Source organism: Capsicum annuum, chromosome 11, assembly GCF_002878395.1.
Source record: "Capsicum annuum cultivar UCD-10X-F1 chromosome 11, UCD10Xv1.1, whole genome shotgun sequence".
NCBI classification, from domain to species: Eukaryota; Viridiplantae; Streptophyta; class Magnoliopsida; order Solanales; family Solanaceae; genus Capsicum; species Capsicum annuum.
Genome location: NC_061121.1, coordinates 186,157,598 through 186,173,950, shown reverse-complemented (window position 1 = coordinate 186,173,950; position 16,353 = coordinate 186,157,598). Strand labels below are relative to the sequence as shown.

Below are 16,353 nucleotides of genomic sequence, written 5' to 3'. Positions count from 1 at the left end.
GGTCTTAGCTTTTGAATTTGTAGGTATAGGTATTAAACTTAAGTAAGTTGTTAAGGGCAAGGGGTTTTATTGACCCATATTCTAAAGCTGAAGATGCTTACATTAACTCAGTAGAGAAGCAGTATGCCTTTATCGAATACCTCAAATTCATCAGGAAAAAGCTATTCTTGTACCAATAGATGAAGATTAACTAGCCCACAGGATGGTACACAAAGTATCAATCCCAGTCATAAGAAATGTTACCTCCATTAGCCATATATCAATACCTAGAGGTAGATTCAAGATCAAATAGAATATGGTAGAACTATTGCACAATAGTGCGCAATTCACAGGCCTATCACATAAGGATCCTCAAGTTTATATATAGGGCTTCTTTGAGATTAGTGATACTTTTAGTTCAACTGGAGTCTTCACTAACTACGTAAAACTCACTCTCTCCCTTCTCACTTTTGAGGGAAGCTAAGAATAGATGGAATGAAAAAACCATCAAACTCTATCACTACATAGGATGATTTAGCAAGGAAGTTTCTCAAATGATTCTTGCCATCCGGCAAGAATGCAAGGTTACATAGTGAGATTCTGAGTTTTAAGCAAAAGCCAGATGAAAACTTATATCATGCGTGGGAGAGTTTCAAATCTTTTCTTAGTGATTGCCTACATCACCAACATGCCGAGGAGGTATTAGCTCACACTTTTGTTAAAGCTCTTCACTATAACATAAAAATTTTATTAGATCTAGTGGTGTGTGAGCAGATGCTAACATATTTGAGGCTTCTAACTAAGAATAATTGCAAAACCTTCAGAAAATTTTGTCGTTTTTGATTATTTTATGTTTGATTTTGTAGTAGAAGCTGATATGATAGAGAACCAACAAGAATGGAAGTAAAGAAGTTGAAATATGAAGAAATCTAAAGAAAAGTGTGGCTGACGACATTTGTGATAAGTCGTCAGCCTCGTGATAAGCTATCAACTTTATCATTAGTAGTAGATAGAGAATTACCCTAAGTTAAAAGCTATGATGACATTTTGTGATAGGTCATCAAGGGTCTGATAAGCTGTCAAGAATGTCTTCAGCCTTAGGCAGCACAGAAGAATTGAAGTAGAGCCTTGACGATATTTTGTGATAGCTTGTCAAGGAGCTGATAAGTCATCAAGATTATCGTTAGCCTTAAGCAGGAAGAGCCAAAATAGAAGAAGGAGCTGACAACATTTGTGATAAGTCATAAGCCTCTTGATAGGCTATCACAAATGTCGTCACCTAATTTGAGGGATTTTTGAAATTTTATTATTTTGTTTTTTTATTTAGGGTGAACTATTTAAAGCCTTGTTTAAGGTTTTCTTTAGGAGGCCCGCACATTGAGTTTTTATGATACTTTGATATTTTCCCTCTCTAATTTCTTGGCTTGAAAAAGCAAATACTTTGAAGAGATTAGTATCATTATTTTGGGATTCCCTTTGTGATCTAATCTGCGATTCACTAGTTATTATTCTTTTTGTGGTATCATAAACTTTCAAAGCATGAATACAACTCTTTGTTTCAATTCTAGCATTATGAGTGGCTAAATTCCATTAACCTAAATTATGGGACCTAGGGTTAGGGCTTGATAAAGAGCTGAGTGATCAGGATTCAAAAGGTGGTAGGACTTCTTGATAATTTTGAGGTTTTAATTAATGTTTATTGGCTGTAAACAATAGATAAAACCCACTTTGATTTGCTTGAGAAAGAAATCAAATATAATGGGAAGTGAATTATCAACAGGGACTTGGAAATACTCCATTTAATTATCAGTGTTGTAATAAGGTTGGTTAACCTGAGGTGAAACCTGGGCTGTGAATATAAATTTCCTAAGTCCGAGAGGATTAGTTAATTAAATGCATAAGTAGGTCGAGAGACATTTAGGAATAACTTCGATAAAGATAACTTGTTTTCCTATCTACTGTGACAATTTTGAACTACTATTAGCATCTGTCAAGTACCAAAACACCTAGTGAACATAATTTTTGTTCTTCATAAACTCTTGATTACGAACACTTGATTTAAAGTGACCAACAATTTATTGGCTAATCTCCAAAACCCCCATTTTATCTTTTTGTATCATCTGTTTGAATTCAACCTGTAGCTATAGTGTCCAATTAGTTTAATCGCCACTCATATTATTCCATGTGGATTCGACCCCAACTCCAAATTGGGTAAATATATTAACTACGATTGCCTTACACTAAATTGACGTGTAAGTTGAGCGGTATCAAAAATAGCGCCATTGCTGGGTAACAATTTGGCTTATTGAGTTGGTTTGGAATTTTAGCCTACTTGCTTGAATTCAAAATTTTAAATATTTTTTTTAGTTTTCTTTTATTTCTTGTGTTAGGTAGATTTTTTATTTTAATTTACTTACTTCTATGGCATCAAGCAATGATCATGATCTTGGTGGTTGGAAATCTTTTGATGATCCATGTCCATATGTGATGGACCTCACTTTTGGTAAGACTGTAGATATGCCCCCCGGAGAGAGATGTGTCAACCATCTCCATCTTATTGGAAGCATGATTGTTTTGAATATGGTGGTCAAGATGGACATTGTAGTGTTTTCCCAAATGCCTCCTCCCCCCCATTGTGCAAACCCAAATTCTAGTTCTTATTATTTTGGTAGGTCTTTTGGTCAAGAAAAGGAAGAATGAAGTACCAGAAAGAGTGGCATTGAAGCTATGCTTAAACTAATGTTGGATCGTATGGACACAACGAATTATATCATATGTGGTATACATCAAAAAATTAGGGCATTTAACAAGGAAAGAGAAAGGATAGGGGAGATGGCTATCAAAGTCAATCATCCAAAGCACTCTTCTACATTATGTTTAGTTGATATCTTGTTTGTGGAATCATTTAGACTAATCGAATAGTGTGAAGATGAGGAGCAAGAAACCTATAGTGATGTTGAGCTTGATGTTGAGCAACCCTTGGTGATTTCCTAACCAACCAAACCATTCATGAATGATGATGCGAAAGATGAGGAAATGGTACTAGAGTCGAAAGAAGAAATAAAGCCCAATTCTTGTGAAGATTCTAGTCCATTTTGGGGTAAATATACTATTATGGATGCTACTACGAAATTGAGAGTTAGTCCTCATTCGAACCACTTTTCAACATTATGCTTGGTGGATGTGATAAAAGTTGAATCACCCAAGCAAATGATGAATTTTGAAAATGAGGAAGAATATTCTTACATTTTGGAGTTTAATTCCAAAAAGGTATACTACAACCCCAACCTTGAAGGCCAAGAAGCTTAAAGATTGATGTCTATTTAGTGGCTTGTTAGGATCCTTACTATTTCCTAGTGAGCCCACATGAAAGTTCGAAGCAAAGTTGGGCAAGCAGTTCAAGTCTTCGAAGTGGCATGATTAAACATTCCTTATCATTCCCTCATGTTTGACCAATGGACCTAAAAGATGTAAAGATCGAAAGATGGATCGATAATTCAAATCATCAAAGTTGAGGGATAAAGGATTACTAATGTTGTCGTGCCGCGACACTAAATTAGGTGCTTCTTGGGAGGCAACCCATGGTATTTTGTTGTTTGTATTCATATTATGTGATTGACATTAGATCTTCGCACCCATGGTGCCAAAGGTATGTTTCTAAATCTCTCATTTTGGTTTAACGGATTGGAGACATTGCATGATTTTATGTTGAGGGTGGAGCTACTTATGGGTAATGATGTCTCTTAGGTTTTTTTGCAGTGCCTCTTTTCCCCGGAGTCTTGTTCCAAGTAGAGCCGGCATGTTTAGGAGTATTGTGTTTGTTTTGTGATGTGTTGTGGTTAACGGGGGGAAAAAATAAGTATCTAGGACAATTGACATGTTTTTGTTGATTTCTCTTGGAATGATAAATATCTCTCCAAGTATCTATCTAGTAACTGTGTGATAAGCATCTATATGTGACTATTGTGAATCTTTTTATGGCATTAGTATTAGGGACATGATAATCACTGCTAGCAATTGCATGAACCGAATGTGTAGTAGCTTGGGATGTACCTTTGTGCCGTGTGTGTGTGAGATGCTACCTAGTTTCTGTTGTGTGTTAAATCCAGAACTTGCCCGATTGGTCTTGCCTTTGTTGTAGGATAACGGTTAGGAAAGGATCATAGGCCATTCTTGATATTAGTATACTTTTAGCCTAAATGACCTTACATGTGTGAATAATATCCTTTGATCTTGATTTTGAGCCAAAATGCCTATTCTTTTTATTATACCTATCACCTTCCCATTTGTATCATAATGAATCTGTTTTGGCCCTGATCCTCCTTGGATATTATGCACTTTGACTTAGGCAAATACCCTAAGTTGAGGGTGGCTATCATAGGGGTGCGTGATATAAAGTGAGTATGGAGAAGGGTAATAATATATATATATATATATATATATATATATTTATATATATGCAAGGCTGGGTGTGGTAGAAAAATAATTAGAAAAGAAAAGTTGTGCAAAAGGGAAAATGATTGATTAAATGACCACACCCATCCTAAATTTGCTTAATCAAGAAAGGGAGAAATAAGGTAAAGGTTGATAAGTGAGACCTCAGTGCAAAGGAGTCTTAGTTACTTTAAATATCCTTGCATATCCTACCAGCCCCAAGCCTACAAAACAAAATGAAGAAAATTCCTATAGTGATCCTAACTTAACTTTCTGAAAGCTTTGGTAATGAAAATAAGGGCAAGCTTATGGTATTTGGCATACATTGACTGGAACTTCTTACTGAGAGTGAGTGTCTCTTGATCGTCCCTGTATTTACATAATTTATTTCATATATGAGTGAGGAGGGACTTCTTTGTTGTAAGGGCACATCGGTTACATTGCTAATTTCCTACTTATTTGTGTAGTGTAATTTGTATATAGGCATGGTTATTGTTGCTAAGTTGATGCCATATCTTGATTCCTTTCTGTCACATTATTGATCTTCATGGATATACATAGATGGGTTTAGAGTGATTGAAAATAGAGAGGGTAATATGTTTTGAACTAAAATTGATGATCAACTATCATAGGTATCTTATGTGTCTCTTGCTTAAGCATCGTAATGTTGTGTTTTAGTTGCTTGAGGACAAACAATTGTTTTAAGTTGAGGGTGTTGATGTGTGAGTAGATGCTAACACATTTGAGGCTTTTAACTAAGAATAATTGCAGAGTCTTAAGCAACTTTTATCGTTTTTGATTGTTTTATGTTTGATTTTACAGTAGAAGCTAATATGATAGAGAACCAACAGGAATAGAAGCAAAGAAGTTGAAATTTGAAGAAATCTGAAGAAAAGCGTGGCTGACAATATTTGTGATAAGTCGTTAGCCCCGTGATAAGCTATCAGCTTCATCATCAGCAGTAGACAGAGAATTGGCCTAAGTTAAAAGCTGTGACGACATTTTGTGATAGGTCATCAAGGGTCTGAAAAGCTGTCAAGAATGTCGTCAGCCTAAGCCAGCATAGGAGAACTGAAGCAGAGACTTAATGACATTTTGTGATAGGTCAAAAAAGAGATGATAAGTCATCAAGATTGTTGTCATCCTTAAGCAGGAAGAGCTAAAACTGAAGGAGTTTACGACATTTGTGATAAGTCGTCAACCTCCTGATGGGCTATCACAAATGTCGTCACCTAATCCGAGGGATTTCTGAAATTTTATTATTTTTTTCCTTATATAGGGTGAACTATTTAAAGCCTTGTTTAGGGTTTTCTTGAGGAGGCCCACACATTGAGTTTTGATGATACTTTGATATTTTCTCTCTCTGATTTCTTGGCTTGAAAAAGAAAAATACTTTGAAGAGATTATTATCATTATTTTGGGATTCCCTTATATATCTAATCTGTGATTCACTAGTTATTGTTCTTCTTGTGGTAAGTTTAACTTTCAAAGCATGAATAGAACTCGTTGTTTCAATTTTAGCATTACGAGTGGCTAAATTTCATTAACCTGAATTATGGGACCTTGGATTAGGGCTTGATAAAGTACTGAGTGATCAAAACTCCAAAGGTGGTAGGACCTCTTGATAATTCTAAGGTTTCAATTAACGTCTGTTGGTTGCAAACAATAGATAAAACCCACTTTGGTTAGATTTAGAAAGAAATCAAATATAGTGGGAAGTGAATTATCAATAGGGACTTGGAAATACTCCATTTAATAATCAGCGCTGTAACAAGGTTGGTTAACCTGAGGTAAAATCTGGGCTGTGAATATAAATTCCCTAAGTCTGAGAGTATTAGGTAATTAAATGCTTAAGTAGGTCGAGAGACATTTAGGCATAACTTCTATAAAGATAACTTGTTGTCCTATTTACTGTGAGAATCTTGAACTACTATTAGCATCTGTCAAGTACCAAAACACCTAGTGAACATAATTTTGGTTCTTCATATACTCTTGATTATGAACACTTGAGTTAAAGTGACCAACAATTTATTAGCTAATCTCCAAAACCTCTATTTTATCTTTTCGTATCATCTATTTGAATTCAACTTATAGCTATAGTCTTAAATTAGTTTAATCGCCACTCACATTGTTCCCTGTGGATTCGACCTCGACTCCAAAGTTGGGTAGATATATTGACTATGACCGCCTTACACTAAATTGATGTGTAAGTTGAGCGTTATTATTTAGCTACAGGTGGTCAAGCTTTGGAGAAAACTTATGAAAAGCTTTATACTTACTTGAATCGAATTGCACAAGGTAATTTAGATTGGCATAGTTATATTTATAGAAGTACGGTGAAAAAGTCTGCAGGTATGATTGAGGTGTATAGCACTACAACTTTTTCTGCTCAATTTTCAACCTCGGAAAGCCAAATGATGACATAATTCAGCAAGTTGGGTGTGAACCAACAACAAGCCCAGGTGAATGCTTTCTAGTAGACCCCGTCTTGGTGTGAGATTTGTGGTATTAGTGGCCACTCTACAAAATCATATGGAGTAAACCTGGAGTTAATTAGCTTTGTGGCCAATGCGCATAAAGGTAGCCTAAATTATTATAATGGTTATCATCATAAGTGGCAGAGTTAGCCCAACTATTCATGGGGCAACAATAAGGCTCAGAATCACCAGTTTCAATAGCAACTAAACATGTAGGCCAGTAATATAGAAGAGATTCTAAAAAAGATCATGGACAATCAATAACAAATAACTGCAAAAATTTAAAATTAGCAACTTCCCCAAAAAAATTTAGAGATGCAGTTGGGCAGTTAGCTCAGACAAAAAGTACCAGACCTTAAGTTGGTTTTCCTAGTGACACGGAGAACCTAAAGTAGGTTATGTAAATCAACTTGAGTAGTGGTAAAGGTCTCATTAATAGACCTCCCATGAAAAATAAGAAGGTATGAGAAGAATTAGTCCCAAAGAAGGTAGAGGAGAAGAAAGTTATATCTAAATAGGGTGAAAATTTAGGGAAGTATGATTACTCAAAAACTAAGGTAGCTAAGCGTATACAAGAAATACCACCTCCACTATTTCCTCAAAAGTTCAAAAAGGCAAAAATGGATGCATGTTTCAAAAAGTTCTTTTACACATTCAGAGAACTTCACATTAACCTTCCATTGTTAGATGTTTTGTAGGGTATACCTAAGTACGCCAAGTACTTAAAGGACGTGGTAACCAATAAGTCAAAGTTAGGATACATTGAGACGGTGGAACCATCAGAGGAATATAGTTCAGTTAGGATGAGCAAGATACCAAGAATTCAAATGACCCAGGGAGTTTCACCCTCCCCATAGAAATTGGCCATAATGATTTAGTCCATGATTTAGTAATTTGGGGGAGTACATAAACTTGATGCCCCTATTTGTTTTTATTAATCTTAGACTGAGGATGACGAGGCCATGTTATTTGGTGTTCTAAATGGTAGATAGAAGAAAAGTGTAACCCAAAGAATCATTAAATATGTTCTCATTAAGGTTGGTAAGTTCATTTTTCCTGCATATTTTATTGTTCTTGAATATAATATAGATTACGAGGTACCAATCATACTGGGGCATCCATTCTTGGTGATGGAAGAAGCACTGATTGATGTTTGAGAGGGTAATCTAATAATGAGACTAGATGATGCAGAGGTGGTCCATAGTATAAAACCACTCAATCCACCTTCGTACTGTAAGGATTTGTGCGTGATGACAGATATAGAAGTGGATACATATGGGGTAGAGTGCCAACCATAAGTGAACTATCTCAAGATGAAAAAATTTAGAAAATTTTGTGCCATAGGCATGCCATACCCTTGAACCTATGATATAAGGGTATGCCAATCCGAAAAATGCAAACCAACATTTCACAAAATAGTGAGCAACTTTAATAAGGTTGTGCCACGCCCTTAACGTGCTAAGACATTGTTCAAAATTGTCCAACTTGCTCCTAGTATTGTAGAATGCTTCTATCTTATTGTCAGAACCTTGGATGACTTTTTGAGGTTGGAAATACACTTGAGGAGGATTTTATTAGGGTTCTTAATTTTTCCTTTAGTTTACTTTTGATTTTTATACATGAATTCCTTAATTGTGATTACTTGTAAACCCATGTATGGATAATCACCCTCATCTAGGATTGAGGCCAAGAACACGAATATTTATGCTCTCAATTGAGTTTGTTTAAGTTTATTATGATTTTTTAGTTGTTCATATATCTTTATTCTTACTATTGTATTGATTTGCGACCCTTAAGATAAACTTATATTTCTATTGTGTGACCGGATTAAGGAACAATAGATTTGATCTTGGGATTATAGAGTGGGATATTATATGGAGAGGGATCAAAGTTAAGAATTGCATTTAGGATAGGATTATACCTAATTCTCTCAATTTGGTTTCTATTCGGGATGAAATATGATTGCATTTAAATTAGTTCTCACATCCCCACTCAATGATGTAGTTGCAGGGACAAGTTATATAGATGATTAGGGGCTTGGAATGCCATAAACATGTTATTAAACCCATGAATGAAAAACCAGGGTAATTAACTAAATCAACAAAATTGCATCGCTAAGCAAGATTTTTTGTAGTACCTTGACACTAGATTCTTCCCTAATATTTTCACCAACACTTCATAATTTAAAATGGTTTACAGCTACTTTAAGTTTTCTAGTCTCAAATGTTATTGGTTACCTTGCACTTGTTTAATCATTGTAGTGATACTAGAATTAAATTGTTGCTGAGCACAAGTCCCCGTGGCATCGATACTTGGCTTTTAAAGTCTACTTTATTACTTGGATGACCAAGTACACTTGCGTGTGTGCTAGGATGCAATAATGGTGGGTCTCACTTTTGTAATAATCTGTTCAAAGCCATACTTAATAAATATGGTGTGAATCATACGGTGTGAACGCCCTACTATCATTAAACAAGTGGGAAAGTTGAGGCCTCCAACTTAGACATAAAGTCTATTTTGGTAAAGATTATGAATTCCAATAGGACTATATGGTCGGAAAAGTTAGATGATGAATTATGGGCCTACCAAATAACTTACAAGACTCTCATTGGTGCATTTCCTTATCAACTTGTCTATGGTAAAGCACGCCACTTATTGGTTAAACTTGAGCATAAGGCACTACAGGCTTTGAAAAGGCTAAATTTTGACTAGAGTGATATTGCACACTAGTGCTTGGAGATAATAAATTAGATGGATGAGTTTTTCTACCAGGCCTATGAGGGTTCAACATTATACAAGGAAAGTATGAAATTGTACTATGATAGATTAATTGAAGAAAGGGAATTCTAACCCAGTGATTTGGTTTTGATTATATTTTAAGACTTCACTTGTTTCGTAGCAAGTTGAAGTCGAGATGGTATGGACCATTCACCATGGTAAGAGTATTTCCACATGGTGCAACTAAGATACACCAAGATGGTGATGTCCCATTCAAGGTAAATGTACAATATTTTAAGCATTATATGGAAGACACAGAGGAAATTAAGTGTATAGAAATATAAGCATTAGAAAAGTCTGTGTTATCAAGAGAGATGAGTCATACCACAATGTTAAATCATGAGATTCATGGGAGGCAACCCATGGGCATGTTGGTGAAGTCGGAGTACCCAGCATAGCCACATCATGTTACAAAATTAAATCAAGTACTGCTTCGGAGGCAAACCAAGGTTTTAGTGATAATTTTGTTTTGTTTTACAGTGAAGGAAGTATACGGGAATCACTAACTTAAGAAAAAATAAAATCAGACAATTGATCACAAAGTGAATTAGGGCCTAGTCATGACGAGTTTCTCAAGTTTGCCAAGAATCGAAGACCATCCCCATTAGCCTATCCATCCAGGACACAATATAACTAGCAGCAGATGAGTTTCAAACATATAAGAAAATAGGAGTTTCAAACAATTATAAGATAGAAAAATCAATACCAAGAGGGATCTAACAATCCATAATATAATCCACCCACACGTTTTCCACAAAAGCCTCTGAGAAACCAAGAATCAACCTATATCAGGTCATGCCCCGACCATAGTGAAAGAAGAGGACCCACAAAAATAGTCTAAGAGATAAGTTAAGACAAGACCATAAAATGAGGGCCTTTTAGAGAATGGAAGCTCACAACTTCAAAGATGACTCACGGATAATCCAGAAGTCACCTACCATAGCCCTAGGAAACAAAAGTGTCTTCGAACCCTACATCGCATGGGAATACAAATAGTTAGTGGGTGAGCACTAGCACGTAACTCAAGGAAGGGATAACATAACTTGATGAACATTCAGTCTAAAATCATTCCAAAACCATATGCACACTATCATAAAAATAGATATATAATATCCTGGGATAGAGAACAAGGTTTATTATGAGAGTTAAAACATTAAACTAGAGTGTGTATTTTCAACCATCATAATGGTACCCATGGGCTATATGGGTTTGGTTCCCCCTACCAAAAGGGCCCTAGTGCATTTTAACTATATGTACCAAATTATCAAGGAAGGCCAGGAAACCCATGACCCTTCACCAATCCATGATAAATATATATAAGGTGTGACATAAGCATACAACCATTAAGACCAACCCCCATGCTAAAAAATATGGTTTTCCAGTATTTTACTAGGGGGATTATGTGAGAAGAATAGTGTTTATGTTATGATAATTTGATGAATATAGGGCTACAAGAGTGTTCTAAGTCATGAAATAGAAGTTGGGTGAGAGAAAACACCAATTTTCCCTTAATGCGAAGGTGTAGGAAAAATTATCCCCAGTGTCTATGGGTCGTATCATGACTCATGACTTTTGGGTATGAGTTGTTCCCTGGACTCGTAGTCTGGTGATGTGTTGTCTTTCTGTTAGCTCATTTAAGACTTTTAACTTGGAATAATTGTAAGTTCTTAAGTAACTATCATTATTTTTGATGATATTTCATGTGATTTTTATAGGAAAGTCAGGATGTATTAAAATATATAAAAGATACATCAAGAACGATACATTTTGGTAAAAATAATGGAGTTTTGAAGAATCACCTAATGACATGGTCTGATAAACTATCAGATCTCTAATAAGCCGTCAGACATGTAGTCATATTGAAGCAAAGAACAAAAAAATAGAGACATGACTAACGATATGTCTGACAAGCTATCAGCTCTCTGAATAGCCGTCAAACATGTCATCACATTGAGGCAGAGAACAAGAAAATGGAGACATGTCTTATAAGCTATCAGATATCTGATAAGCCATCAAATATGTCATCACACTAAAGCAGAACAGAAGAAAATTAAAGTATTTCTGATGACATACTGTGATAAGTTATCAGATTTGCGATAAGTCATCAGCTAAAAAGGCAAAAGCTGTATTTTTAATTTTAATTTTTTTATTAAAGTTCAGATATAAATAGTGGATTTTAGTGTTTCATTCAGTATTGAGAACTTATTTCAAAGGAAAAGTCACCTCTTTTTGGGTCTTTTAACTTAGAATTCAATTTTCAACTTTGTGATTGGGTTGAGGGAACTTCTTTTTGAATTTGGAAGAGAACCAACCTCAGACTTCGTCTTATGTAAGTTTAATTGCTTTGAATGATGAATTCAATTATTGTTATCTCTTTATATATCATGTGGAACTAAAATCCACAACTGGGGTTGTGGGATCTATGATTATTCCTCCATGGATTTAATAGTTGGTTAGGGTTTGAGTGATTATGGGCACATCTTGATAATTCCTTTATAATGATAGTCATCTATTGGTTGCAAACAATAGATCCTACCTTATGTTGATTTTCTCGAACTGAGAAATAAACTAAAGGTAGCCAATTATCAACGAGGATTTGGGAAGGTTAAGTTCTCATCTAATGATTAATACTATAACAAGATTGATTAACTCGAGATAAAATCAATATGAAAAGAATGTTTTCCTATGTTCGAGAGAATTAGGGAGTTCAACATCTTGGTAGGTTGAGAAACACTTAGATGAACTATCGAAACTGATAATTTAGGATTTCCCATAAGTCATGAGAATCCAGTACTACAACTATCATTCAATGAGGGGTTAGTATTCATAGTGATCAAAACCCTATTTTCTCTCTATCATTGATTTGAAGGATTGAAATTTAGGCTTGAGTTCTGAGGAAAGTTAAAACTTTAACAATTGTTTGATTGATACAAACCCCCCAATTAAAGGAAACAATTATCTATCAGTCATTTAATCATAAATAGACTTGAGTGACACCTTATTCCCTATGGGATTCGACCCCAACCTGGTTGGATTATATATTTGATAACGACCGATTACTCTCTCATAAGAGAGGTATAATTTGGGTATATCAAATTTTGGCACCATTGTCAGGGAATACGGTTTCAAATTGAGTATATCTGTGATAATTGACTCATAGTAAGTTTCCTGGTTTTACTTTTATTTGTTGTTTTTGTTCTCTATAGGGTAGTTAGTATATATGCCAAGTACACAGAGTTTAGGTGAACAATTATTACCAATACATCCAAAACCTCAGTTGATCAGTAGAATGGCAGACCCATAAGAAGCAAAAAAACTAACCGCCTTGGCTAGGGCTTAGTTAAATCAACAGAATGTAGATAACTCAAGTCGGGTACCAAATCTGAATGAAGAGGACTAGGAGCTGATGATTTAATTGACCTGGCTAATAGGAGGTGTGCAGCGGGAGTAGTTGCACATCTAAATCTAAATCTTCCATTCAGAGAAAGACTAGACCACCAAGCTGTATAGTTTGATATTGACAATGATAAGGATGATTTAGATGGAGTAGGTGTAAATGGAGCTATTATTCCTCCACCTTTGGCACCCGAAGCTAAGTTCCATATTACAAGCACGATGATTCAACTCCTCTATCTTAAAGGGTTATTTGGTGGACTCCCGAGTGATGATCCCAACATGTATTTAGTGAATTTTTTCACTATTTTCAAGTCTTTTCATAACCTGGGAGTAGGACAGAATGCCATCTGCTTGCGCTTATTTCCATTGTCTCTGTCTGGGGAGGAAACATTGCGTTTAAATGAGATGACGCCTGATTCTATAACAAACTGGGGGCAATTGAAAGAGGTTTTCCTAAAAAGGCTCTTTCCACCTTCCAGGAGGGTTCAGTTAAGGGATGAGATCAGTAACTTTAGAAAACTCCTAATTAAAGCCCTTCACGAGATATGGGAGAGGTTTAAAAAATGTTGATGCAGTGCATGAACCATAATATGAGAGATATTTATCTAATGAAGACTCTTTATTAGGGTTTGAACTCTAATATGAAGCCAATTATTGATAATGCTGCAAGGGGATTATTTATGGATCTCACTTTTCAAGAGGCTTTAGAGATGCTTGATCAGATGACAAAACAAAGTAGTGATTGGCATACCAGGGATTTTGTGATAGCAAGCCCTACTATTTATATTGGCATGACTATAGAACAATGTAGAAAGAAGGAGGAGCATGATCAGTAAATTGCACAATTAAAGACACAGATGTACTTATTGACCAAGCATTTATTATCTGCAAACATAGAGAAAGTGAAAGCCATTGGGTCCCAAGGATGGGTTAATTATGATGCTGAAGAAGAAGCTAACTATCTCAATAACTAGGAGGATTTTTAAGGGAGTAGCCTAGGGAATCAAGCTCAGATTAATCAAGATAAATTGGGTTATGAAGATTATGACCAAGGGACTTGGAAGAATAAAAATGACAGGAGTGGACTTTATGTGCCTCCTAGCAATTGAGACAATGTTGTTATTAATGCGGGAAAATGTTTATGGAGGACATGATGGAGAGGTTTCTAAAAGGAGTGGAGGCCACCATTACAGGTGTGACAACAATGAAAAGTGACTTTTCATTATTGAGATAGTTGGTAAACTCACACTTAACTTCAATTAAATAGTTAGAGCAGCGAATGAGCCAACTTTTAGTAGTATTGAATCAGAGGAAGAGCGGAACATTGACTAGTGACACAATTTAGAATCCTTGCAATGATTGTACTTGTATGGAAATTACCACTCAGAGTGGTAAGATATTATCGGGCCCTTCTGTGGGCAAAATAGTGAGCCAATATATGGTTGGAGAAGATTGTAAGACTGAGAAAAGTAATCCAGTGGAGTCTGAAAAGATGTATGGCATTGATATCCCATCTAATCATCAACTGAGTCATGAGTTAAGAAATGATAAAGACAAGGAAAAAAATGTAATGTTGAACACTCTCCCAAAACCACTACCTCTCTTTCCTTAGATATTGAAGAAGAAGGCCGATAACATAAAGTTTAGTAAATTCATGGCAATGTTGAAGCAATTGACAGTCAATATACCTTTGGTAGAGGCACTTAGGCAAATGCCAGGATATGCTAAATTTATGAAGGATCTTGTGAAAAAAAAGAGCAGTGAGCTATGAATCGATGGATAATCTCTATAATTGTAGTGTTATTTCTATGAGGTCCTTGGTGCATAAGAAGGAAAACCCAGAAGCGTTCGCTATTTCTTTTATGATTGGATCTCTAAAATTTTCTAAGGTCTTATGTGCTCTGTGAGCGAGCATTAATCTGATGCCGCTAGCTGTTTACAAGAAGTTAGGTTTCAAAGACCCTACTCCTACTAATATGAGACTAGTTATGGCGGATAGGTCTGTGAAAAGGCCGATTGATATGCTACATGTTGTACTTGTAAAGGAGGTTGATTTTATATTCCCAGCTGACTTTGTGATCTTTGATTGTGAATTAGACTTCAAAGTACCCATAATTTTATGCAGACCGTTCTTAGCCACTAGGAAAGTATTAGTTGACATAGAGCTAAGTAATTTAAAGTTTAGGCTTAATGGGAAAGAAGTTAGTTTTGGAGTGCATCAATCTATGAAACAAAAAAGGAGATGAGTGTCTTCTTGATCGTTGATGTATTCTATGAAGATAGGAAAGATGCACTAGAAGGACTAAGGATGAAGCACTTTCAAGGTATCTTGATGAATTCTGAGTAGTCATGATAACCAAGTCGTGTCGCGATATTAAATCAGGCGTTGCTTGGGAGGAAACCCAAGGCATTTTGATTTTTTGTATTTGTATTATATGATTGACATCAGATCTCTGCACCTATGGTACCACATGTATTTTTCTAACTCTCTTGTTTTAGTTTGATGCATTTGGGATAATGCATGATTTTAAGTGGAGGGTGATACTGCTTGTGGGTATTGATGTCCTCTTAGGGTTTTTGTTGCCGTGCCTCTTTTCCCTAGAGTCTTGTTCCTAATAGAGCTGGTATGTTTAGGAGTACTATATTTTGTTTTGTGATGTGTTGTGGTTAATTGGGAGAAAAATAAGTATCTGGGGCAGTTGACATATTTTGTTGATTTTTGGGAATGGTTAATACCTCTTTAATTGTCTATTTTGTAACTGTATGATATGCATTTATAAGCGACTACTGTGAATCTTTTTATGGAATTAGTACTAGGGACATGATAATCATTGCTAACAATTGAATGAACAGCATAGGTAGTAGTTTATGATGTACCATCATGCCATGTGTTTGTTAGATACTACCTAGTTCTCGTTATATGTCAAATCCAGAACTTATCTGATTGGTCTTGCCTTAGTTGTAGGAGAGTTGTTAGGAGAGGATCATAGGTCATTTTTAATATTAGTCCACTTTTAGCTTAAATGACCTTCTATGTTTAAATAATATCCCTTGATCCTGATTTTGAGCCTGAATGCCTTTTTTTATCATACCTATTTCCTTCCCACTTGTATCATAATGAACCTATTTTGGCCCGAGTTCTCCTTGGGCATTGTGCACTTTGACTTAGGAAAATTGCCTAAGTTGAGGGTGGCTATCATAGGGGTGCGTGATGTAAATTAAGTATGAAGAAGGGTAAAAAAATGCAAGGGTGGGTGGGATAGAAAAAGAATAAAAAATGAAAAACTAT

At 35.6% G+C, this 16,353-nt stretch overlaps 1 non-coding gene across 1 annotated transcript; it reads right to left on the bottom strand.

The window, feature by feature from the left end:
• Positions 1–561: 561 nt before the first annotated feature.
• Positions 562–669, bottom strand: LOC124889077. The gene has a single exon (XR_007047694.1). It is a non-coding gene; the product is annotated as a small nucleolar RNA R71 (small nucleolar RNA).
• Between the last annotated feature and the right edge of the window lie 15,684 nt (positions 670–16,353).